We start from the raw sequence: 12,280 nt of genomic DNA, 5'->3' as shown, positions 1-12,280 counted from the left end.
TAACTCAGTGAGTCTCTGGCCCTAAGCCTGTTTTATATTTTAAAAGGATTGAAAATTCAGTTTTGTGCAGACTATAGTGCACTAGATGAAAAAACAAAAAGCGAAACGTATCCTCTGCCCTTTAATTTCATTGATAGAAAGCTAGTGAAACTTTCTGTATTGTAGCATATGCGAATCTGGATATAGTCAAATTGCTTTTAGATGAGAAATACAAAAAATAAGCTTTTAGCTCAAAAGATGAAAGCTTGGATTTCACGAGAATACATTTTGTTTTATGCAACACACTAGAGAAGTTACAATATAGTATAATCACTGCATTGAAAAGCAAAAACTAAAATTACGCAATTCCTTGCTTGAAATGTAATAGAATCTTCATAAAACACAGAGGAACACAAGAAACATCTAGAAGTTAATCTTGGAAAATTAAAATCCTGCTGGCTGTCTCTTAACGTATGTAAAAGCTGACTAAAAAATAAACGTATATTTTATAGGGAATGATGTTTATAATCGAATAAATGAAACCAGAAAAAACTCATAACAATAAGAAAGTTTAATACACAATAAAAACTCAGATAGATGTATTCATTCTTTAAATACGTCTCTTGCTGTGAATTTATGTATAGTTACGCTACTATAGAATTCCTCTATGAAATATTTACTCAGTGGAAGTGAAATGTAAAGCCAGAGGAAAATTAAATGGCCAATAGAGGCTGATAAAGCGTTTTAAAAACTAAAGAAGGTGGTGTACAAAATAACAAAAAAATATTATGCCCGAAAGTTTAAGATTTTTATGATAACAGCGGATTCTTGCGATACTGCCATATGCAATGTATTATCACAATTGAATGACGAAATGAAAGAAAAATATGTCATGGTAAATTAAAAAATCAAATAATGCGCAACAAGAATATAATACAACATATAAATAATTATTTGCCGTTGAAGAAAAAAAGCCTATATCATAATCGATATTCAAGACAAAAATCACATCGTACTTTAAACAGAAGATAGAACACTGCTGATATTAAGGAGGCTTCGAATTTAACATATGATACTGAGAACATCACACAGACTACATAAACATTTACACCTATATACATAAAAAGTGAGTCAATTTTGAGGAAAGTTTAAGCAGACAATGCAAGGAAGAAAAAATATGCTCGCCAGATAGGTGGAACTAAAGCAACCAGAAAAGGGTGTAATCATATGGATCATCATACTTTGTTAGATAATCAGACACAAAACAACAGCTAAAATATACTATAAAAAAACTCAAATGGAGATGCGTACACAATTATGTCAAAATTTTGGTGGAATTATGCAGTAAAGTCAGAATTTGTGGAGAAATCAGAAAAAGTTTATCCGAAGAAATTTACAATTAAAACAGGGGAGATTGATACAATTGGTAGAGTATCCGGAGACACAAGGAACTAGTTTATCTTTATCTCCATAATTCACTTTACCAAATGAATGAAAAATAAAAGAGTCACAGGTAAGAGTACAGCAACAGAAGAAAAGGAATTAAAAAAATTTATGCTGGAGAAGCACATAGTACCGACTACATTTTTTTAGATAATGGACTAACATTCAAAAATAGACATAATAAAAATTAGTAGATGGTATAACATTTCATGTAATATTGATCATCGAGACATCACGAAGAAGTTGATATCAAGAAAAAGCAAATCAATCACACAATCAAATACCAAGCAGATTGGAATACTTTGGCGAAAATAATTGGTGCATCTTATAGGAAAGCAACAAGCGCATACAAATTATAATTTCACAGAGCTGTAAATACAGCACCATTTATTCTTAAATGATGAGAACCAATATTAGACGCAATCAATAATTTGAAGGTGGTAAAGTATTTCAAGGATAAGTTAACAATAAAAACGACGGGAACTTTTTAAAATGAAAAAAAGCAATCACAAAGTTATGCAAATAATTATATTGGAAATTAAAGAATGTGAGTTATGATTTTAAGCCCGCACAGTAGAAAAAATATGAAGCATATTAGCTGGAACGGAACAAAGTACATGGGTTCTAACTCCATAGATGCCAAATAAGTATAAAAAGACAAAACAGATGTTTTCAATTATGAACACGCAAAGAGAGAACGTATGAATGAACAAAATTCTAGGGTGAAAGTGTTGCCTACAAATACAATCAATAAACCCTTTAAGAAGACTATAAACTAATCTAATATACAGAAATTAAACAACATAAGCAAATAAAAGTCTAAATATTGAAACAAATATTCGATAAATGCGCAGCAAAGATTCCTAGATGATGATTTTATATTAAATTGCTTACGAAATAATATATATTCGCAGTATTAAATTATTTTTTTGAAATTTTTTCATGTAGATCATGTAAGACCTGTCTATAAAACTAAGATGTAAAAATGAACTTCCATTGAAATAGAGAACTAATGATAGAAAAAGCTAAAGGTCGAAATCTTCTAATTCTAACAAATGGAAGAAATTTAAATAGACTTATAATTATATTTATGTCCGGTAGTCTATGATAATTGGCATTATTTGATTTATATAAATAATAAATTTTAAGTGGTAGAAAATTTTAAATTATGTTTTCTGTTGTTTAAGATGTTTAAAATCAAAAAAAAAGCGATATATTATCTGCCAGTATCAAGATTTACGGGAAACGAGTGATGAAAATACAAAATTTTAGATAATAAAAGTCAACCCAATAAAAATATAGCTGTTAGGTTTTATGTTTTGCATTTGGATTTTGAGTCGAAGACTATATATTTATGCAACAAAACGAAAATCAAAATCCAATATTCAAGACTAAACTGATATTTTAAGTATACAATTTTCTTTATAGACAACAGCAATAAGAATATATGTAATTCTGCAAAAAGTGGCAAGTTTCCCCTAAAGATCGTTGAATTCAGGAATACACGTGTCGGAAAAAATTTTCTTGATAAAGAACATGTAGCTATATAATTATATTCAGCTAAAACTTAAAAAGTATATTTTTTCGTTCCTATATATTGATAATTTATAGCAAAAAAAAGCTTAATTTACGCTGTGGATATTAAACTGTATATATTTCATGCCTAATATAATGCATCAAATTTTTTGTGATCATAAAATTTATATTATAACATTGAATCCTGCAGAAAAATCAGTATGAAAAACACAGCTCTGCATTATCAATTTTTATATGCCCAATACATTGTATAAATAGTCTAAATCTTATAGAAATACAATTTTGGTTCCAGAAGCCTAAATTATGTAATATTTTTATTCATTTTTACTGAAATCATTTTTCCCAAATTTAGTATAACCTATATACCATTTTTTACTGATCTTTTCTATTTTTGCATAATTTTTTAGACCAGCTTTTTCAGATTATTGTAAAATTACGCATAAAATTCTATGATATAATATTTTGATTCATTATTCTATGTATTGCATTTCTTAGACAACAGCTCGTGAATTTTTGTCACTTCATTTTTATTGAGATATGTTTCCCTTTGATCGAATTATAATATCTAAAAAAAAATCTTAATCAAATACAACTAATATATACGTTTTTTTTATGTAATTGAAAAAAAGCTTAGGACATCACAGGTATTTTATTTTGCACTTATAGACGTTTTTTTGGTATAAATAGCAACTATAAAGACAGACAGAGGCAGGATTTTGAAGAAAATATACATCACATATGTCTTAAGGCATAGAGAAAAAATTTTAGGTTACATTTAACCTTTTTGATCTTAAAATTTAGAATACAGATTTAGTTGACTTTTAAGTTACATATAAATATTTTATTTCGAAAGAGCATAAAATTAAAAAAATATGAATTTTGCAATGTTCTTTATTAGATACCTATATGAAAGTAAGCAAAAAGTGAATTAGAGAGGTATTTAAATATTTATAATACAAGATAAATACACCATTCCAAAACACAAAAAAAATTCATGATATATAGCCTATTTATTTTAGAAAATATGAATATAGATTAGATCTATGGTGTAAAAGCCAAAGTTTGTAGTTGAGCGAAGCAATAATTTGCTGCACAATGTATGATTTCTGTGATAAAGCTTAATAAAATTACTGTTTTTTTATTTTAAAAATGTAACACTAGTTTTGGAATACACAGGCATACCATTTACACATTATTACGCCAAAATAGCGCGTACATATAAACAAATCTTGAAAATAAAAAAAGTTATTGAAATATATACGAACGCACTTTGGCACATGATGTTTAAAAATTAAAAAACCTTTGAAAAGGCTAAGAATAATTATAATGAAAATAATATATTCTAAAAACAGTAAATTTTTCTATAAAAATCAATTTTCAAAATTTTTTTATTAGAGTATGTTGAAAAACAACGAAGTGGCCTGTCTGTCATCCAAATAGTGTAAAATATGAAATTTCATAAAAATAAACTCGATGATTAAAAAAAAATACTATAATAATAGAATAATCATATGTTTAATAGATTGCAAATATTAACCTTTAGTATTTAAATCAGGCTGGCTACAATTTTGTCACAAACATTGAACCTATATTGCAACATATTATGGCAAAACATACTTTTAAAGAAAAAAAACTTATATCCACCTTCAGTGCAAATCGATGCATAAATTTAAATTTATAACCGATTTTAGCTAATATTCACCGTCTTTAAAATACTAAACAAGAATATAATTCCTTTTTTGCTAGAAGACCGATAATATTGAAAATGGATTAAAATCAATAGATTTTTTATATATATAATTACATTGTGGTCAACACTACTTTATTTATATTGTGCTTAGGCTTCATTTCAGAGTAGGACTTTTACTTATTAAATTACCTTTTCATGACTTTTAACAATAATTAATATTACCTAGTTGGTTCAAAAGGGTATTCTATGCAAAAACCTCATTAAATAGAAAAATGCGGGTAATTGAATAATTAGACTTTCATAAGAGACTTTCATTAAACTAAATTAAATTAAAAAAAAACAAGATTGTGATGGAACCTATATTGAATGAATTTATCCTAAAAATAATAAACATGAAAAATTGATCTGATAATATGATTTGTAAACCAAAAAAATCTTTAATTTGTAAATAAAATTTACGCTTTTGAAAGGTTTTTATAGATATGGAATCTTTTCTTGTGTAATGCTTTCTGCTAAATAGTTTTGAATGTTTATAAATAACAATAGAAATGTAATTTACAATGAATTATGCAGAAAGCAGTAGGATAAATATAATTGAAGTCCACATTTTTTGATTTTATCACCTTCTTTAAGATAAAGAAATGCTATCGATATATTGGAAAATAAAAAATAGCAAACGATTTATATTTTTTATGCATATCACACGATACGTAAGGAGTTAATATTCCAAAAATCTCTTATTATACATAATTAATCGCTTACACTGACCTAATAGTCTATATTTTATAAAAATTAATTTCTAATAATTCTTTTTCGCTTATGAATTTTATTTTTTTATGGATTTATTACAGACGCCTCTATTATCAAATTAAATCCTACTACTATTTGATATGGGGAAAATATGAAACTAAATTATTTGTAATAATTTATTTATACTAAAATATTTTCTATGCAAAAACAAATTTTAATGATATCGTCACATCTGTCCTTTAAAATTTTATAATCATTGGCCTTTACTCTATTTAACCTCTATTGTTACGCTTGAAGCTATAAGGTTATATTATTATTTTATGTTATGAATCATATTTATTTTATAAAGGTAATTTATGATATCATTTTATACATTAGTTCTTTATTTCTCTGTTACTTTAAAAGCTGTATTTAGCACTATACAACAAAATTAAAATTTGATTTCAATAAATTATAGTTTTAATTTTTTTCTTCATTGCTGCAAATAATAGTTTCCTGAGAGTAATTTCTTTAGACATATCATTAGTTATCTGTGAGTTACTAAATATACGTTTTTTTTATAATATTTAAAGTTATAATCTAATGCAATTTGTTTAAAAAATATTTTAACTATAGTTATATTATCATTCCATCAAAATATTTAAACTGAGTAAACAGTAAATACATAATAAATAATATCCCATTATGTATAAAATTAGCTGAGTAGCGTTATTTACCTAATATACCATAGGAAAAAAAACAAAGAAAAATCAAGAGCCGAAATCATCATTATTAATTATGTGTTAACTGTAAATATACAAATTTTATAAAAGTTTTTTGTTTGAATGAGACAAATTAAATTTTCAGCTTTTTTTAAAAGATAATAATAAAATTAATTGGCATATAGTAAATCTGGGCTGTATTTTAAAATGAGCAATAATATTTATGAATAAATTGCGTTTTTTATGTAAAAGAATGTATATATATAGAAACCGTATTTATTAAGTGATATTCATTGATATCATTGCACCGAATAGTCACAGAGATGAAAAAAGTCTAAGAGATTAAGAATTTCTAATACCAGAAATCATCATCTGCAGCATCAATAAATTGCAAGTATTTGGTTTTTTCTTATTCACCAATCAAATTTAATGATATTTACAAGGCTAAAGATATAAAGTGTTATAGTTATAAGGTGAACAAGAATAAATATATGAATATATGATATCCTATAGTTATTAAACAAATGAATTATTGTGGTTTATTTTTACTGACTTTTTTTTGCTGTTTCTCGGCATTTGATTCACAGGTTTCATACAATAAACACTAACTTATAAGTAATATTCACCGTCTAACTTTGATTTTTACTGATTTTATATGCGCGAAAATCATACATAAATCCAGGCTATGGCTTCATTGAACAAAGTAAAAACAGTTTGCTTATAATATACGTTTACCTTGCAATAAAACCATAAAAATTAGATATATTATCTATAAAGGCAAATCTAGGTAAGATAAAGAGAGCATAAATTTGCGTAAGAATTAAATACTTCCTCAAAGTACTGTAAACTATTTTGATAAAAAATAAAAATGCTTCAAAAGCTATAAAGAACATGTATGCGTAAAATTTTGTGGATGAACCATAACATATAATAAAGTTTTGTACTTTTATTTCTTATAATATAAGTTAATTAAAAGATTTCTTCTTATTTGCAAATTTTGTAGTGTGAAATTCTTATGAAATGGATCCAGGTATCTTAGCACACAAGAAATGGTCGATGTTTTTATAGCTTTAAATAGTTTAAAATACAATTTGATGTACCAAGATTCTAAATATACAATATAAATGTAATATAAGTTACGATTAATGTAATAGCGAGTGATTCCTTATTGTCATAATATTTATAAATATCGCGCATATAAGTTGCCAAGGTCCATTATAATTACACAAACATTTTATTAGCATGTGATTAGAAGTTTAGGCCGATAAAAATTTTGCATTTTGAGGCAAGCGAATTATCTAATTGCAGTATGTCAATGCTAGTGAATATTCGCCTTGGACAATCGAAAGCAAAAAAACGCTTTTAATACTTTTAAATCAAAAAAAAATTTGGAAACACAAATTCTTTGATCTTTTTTAATATCGCTAAAAATAATAAAATGATGCATTCTATTATTTTTCATATTAATCGGTTACTTTTACAAATATTGTTTTTTTTAGCGATTTTTTTGATAGAAAAAATATGAAAATATGTACATTCTGTATTATTACCGCTAAAAATACAAGTTTATTTATTTTAAGGATCTGAAAATCGATAACCCGAATTTGAGCAAAAATTGCAAATTTATCAAGCTTATATGATTGCTACTAGAACATTAAATATATAATAGAAAAATAAGTAATATAAAACAGTCTTGAATCATTATAAAACACGCAAAAAATTATTCCATACATCAATAAGGTAATATATTATCAACATACCAGAACTAACGCTTGACTCTTAAATTAAATTCTTTTAATTTTCATTGCTTTTAGCGTGCAGTATTAGAAATCTTTGAATATTTTATCAGAAAATTGGATCAAAAATTACTAATTTATTTAACTGTAGATTATTAATTGGAATTATATAATTTTCAATATATTTATAAAGAAAAATTTTAACTGTGTTTTTGTGCTACAATTAGTTCAAGATTAATTTTTTTGCTTTATATTGGGATATTAAAAATTCACTATTGTATTAAAGTCTATATTTTTTGACATCGTGCCTCTATTTAATAAATTAAAAAAAATCTAATGGGAAATATGCCTCACTAGTATCAACCATAAAAAAATCTTCTTATAACAGCATAAATGCTCCCCTCATAACAATTTGATCGTATAAGTTGTTAACCCTACCTTAAATTATCACCCAATTAACAATTTCTTACACTTTATTAAAATAAGTTTTTGCACACATTTATAGCTAAAATATGAAAATCAGAAAGACAAAAATATTTTTACTATAAATTAAAATTCACTCTAATAATATCTATTAATTTTTTAGACATGCCATGGATCTTTTATGTTTTTTTATTTCAAAGGATTATTCTATAAAATTATACGGAAAAAATACCTAATATAATCGCAATTTATATGCATAAATATGTCTTAAAGGGTTTTTATGACTTGAAATCTGTAAAAAAGACCCTTTTTGATAAGTAAACTTTTTATAGGCTGATAAGTATAAATTTAATGTTGATAAACGCATTTACTGTACATTTTCATTATACTTCTATATCCAAATTGGAAATCTGATTTTTTAAATTTTAGTTTTAGCAATAGGATGATTATTAAAAATTTAAAAATAGTATTGGATTTAGATTTTTTTGTTTTTAATGATGATATAAAGAAAAATAAAATACTTTTTAGATTAATTCAACATCAATATTTCTATGCATAAATATAAAACAATGAATATATCGCAGCAACTAAATTTGTATTTCAGGAATTTTTGAGCGATTCAATTTACAAAAAATAGACATATTTCAACATAAATCTTAGATGTTTCTGGAATTACATGTCTTGGGATTACAAAATCGTGCTATAACACTTAAATAATAAAAATATCCAGACATGTAGCAAAAAAATGCATATTTAGATGAAAATATTAAATTTAAAAATATATTTGTTCACTAAATATTTGTTATATTCGTGTGGAAATTGTATTTATTTGTTTGTAAAACATTTTATATTCCTTTTTTTTAGACAGATTATGTACATTGATTTGATTTATATTTATGAATAAAAAAGAAAACTATGTTCCTTTTATTTATAATTTTCACGGCTTCTTAGTGCAAGATTTTTTTACAGAAGAATATATGATATCATTAAATATGATCCAACATAAATGTTAACTTGAAAATCCTTAAGGCTAATCCTAGTGCCATGAAAAGATATGGAATTCGCTATGGTACCTTTATAAAACTAAAAAACTATAATTATAATATAAAAAACTTCATAATATTTGTGCAGATTTAAAATATAAAAATCCGGAAAAGGCGAATATCTTGGGTGCTTTTAATGACTATAAGTGGTTTTAATATATAGTATATATTTTAGAACTCATATGTAAGTTTTTAATATATAATAAAGAGATTATATAGTTTAAAAAGTGAAATTTCACCATTTAAAATTTGAAGAAACATTCTTTTTTCGATAAATAGGCTTTGAAAAAAAACAAGATAAATAATATTCGCACTCAATAGATTAATGCATATATTAGAATTTATAAAGACCCTTAATATAAAAAAATATAAAATATGTAGATATTCAACTTCTATAAATAATAATTCGGCAGATGGCTTTAATTATATAATAGGAGTCTACGAATCATTTTTTATCACAATAATTTTAAAATTTGTAAAGAGTATCATTGCTAATAGAATAATATAAATTCCCTAAGTTATCTTTCATATTTAAAAAGTGTTAATTGCAACAATATATTTCTTACAAATAAATTTAACTTAATAAAGCACTTTTTTAACAAAAAAACGAATATCTGTATTTATTTGGATTTTAAAGTTAAAATAATATTGTATTCAATTCCAGTGAATTTATTGTATTGGGGAATAGACTAATTAATCACTTTAATTTATGTGACCATTAAAACTTCGATTAACCATGTAAATATGTAAAATAAAGCTTGAGAAAGCGAATCATCTAACTATTGCCTCTTTTTTATATTCAATACTATTATGGTTTTTTTATAGAAAAAACCCTTCGATTTTCACCATAGCTTCAATTTTCTATATTAAAAACCATTTTAAATATAAAGCCTAGAAACTAAAAATGTACCATATTAGTTTTATTTAGCATTTTTTTTAGCAATCAGAACCGAAGATTACTTTGATTGCAGAACATATTAATCACATTTCTAGCATTGATTTTCTTAGGGCATAGCTTTTTTCTGATTATAAATAGATGAATCAATTTGTTTCATTATCTACCTTTGTGCGTAAGATATCATCTTTAAAGAGTTATATATTTCCTTTCCAAATATTTCTATTTTGTGATTCCAACATCAATTATAACGTGTATGGTTGTTTAGGTAACACCGATAAATTATAGAGCGTTCAACCGATAGTGCTAAGATTCAATCAATATGTATTTTTGTCTGAAATGTTTAAGCCGTATTAAGATAGCATTTAAAATTTTGAGGACGTTGAGGTTTATATTTGAGTCTCACAGTATCAGATATACACATGGATTCTTCCATATATCTTCTCAGATGTTTTATTTGAATATATTTCGGTCGAATTTTCATCCCCATAATTTTTTATGTTCCGAAAAATATTTTTCCTCATAATTTGCCATCCACATATTCTGATTTTTAATAAAATATATTACTGAATTTAACGAAATAACCATACAAATAACTTAAGAATTATAAACTCTGCAAAACACATTCATGAATGTATTTATTTGTACTAGGAAATTATTATTTTCTTATTTTTAATCTATTATAAGTTAGTATCCTTTTGCAGAATATATTCTTGGAATATTTAGATATCATAAATCAATATATTTCGATTTACAATGTATCCAGTACACGGGGGGAAATATTTAAAATTTACTTTATATCAGTAATTATCTATAAAAGAAAACTGTTCAAAGTTATCTGTATAGCTAACAGCGAAACCGCCAATCTTTTCGCTACCTAAATCAGTACAATCAGTATTCAAAAATACAGGTGGACGATAAATGAATATTTTGAGTTTTTTGTTATAATAATTTAAATCCAATAATAATTGTGATACTTTTTCACTAGTACCCACTCGGTTGCCCCAAAATAACTTGAAAATAAAGATTGAAAAATATGTTCCTTAACAAAGGATTAAAAATTGTATAAATAAAAACTGTAACGAGTTATTTTGGATATATTTTATATGCATACTAATTTTTTTTTGTAATAATAAAATATTTAAATTTGATATTTATCGGCAGTTTGTACATTGGGCACAATTATATAAGTATATACACCCTTCGATACTTTAAAAAATTAAAATATGGGTTTTCTGTTTATTTTGATAAAGAAACAAGATAAAAAATAATTGATTTCATATACAACGTAAGTAGCACAAACCAATATGCGAAATTGAAAATAATTACGTACAATCGAAATATGAATCAGAAAATAAAATTTATTAGAACGAATAATACATGAGGCAAAGTTTCTCAACGTCTTATCAGATCAAATATAAAACTATTTTGAGAATTCGACTAATGTACAAATGAAAATAACAGAATATAGAATTTTAGCTAATTTTCTTGATTATAATACAAATGAAGAAGAATATTTTTTGTAAATAGTATATCTTATTTTGGAAATTATATTCAAAGGCATGATGGTTTCGTTATATTAAGGTGAAGAAGAGGCAAAAAAAGATTCCCTTGCTTCTTAATAAACCAGATAAAGTATAATTGATAAGAAGAACCATTATAGATAAAGCATTTGATCGAACGATATAGAAAGATATGTTTTACGTGTGTTTTTACCATAAAAAATCGACCATTTATCAGCCACTTTCGTGAAAAATTAAATAATATGGCTATAAATAATTTAATATTAATAGTTTAGACTAAGATTTATGGCAGAACTCCCTCTTTTAAATATATACACCAGGGGTAACTTATTTTACATTGATTTATTATTATAAACGATACGCTTCGTGAACACGTTTTTGCGGAGTTTATGAAATTTTATACACACATTATAAAGGAATTTAAAGGTTTACATTTACTATATAATCGAAGATAAACTTTAGATGTTTCTTATGTTTAGGACATATTTATATGCTTTTTCTCCATAATTTCCTTCACACCAACCACTTAAATCTTTTTCTTTAAAGTCCAATCTATTCAAG

Source organism: Rhyacophila brunnea, unplaced genomic scaffold (genome assembly GCF_057557595.1).
Source record: "Rhyacophila brunnea isolate RB1 unplaced genomic scaffold, BYU_Rbru_1.0 scaffold_85, whole genome shotgun sequence".
Taxonomy (NCBI): Eukaryota; Metazoa; Arthropoda; class Insecta; order Trichoptera; family Rhyacophilidae; genus Rhyacophila; species Rhyacophila brunnea.
Note: the sequence above shows the minus strand (reverse complement) of the source record.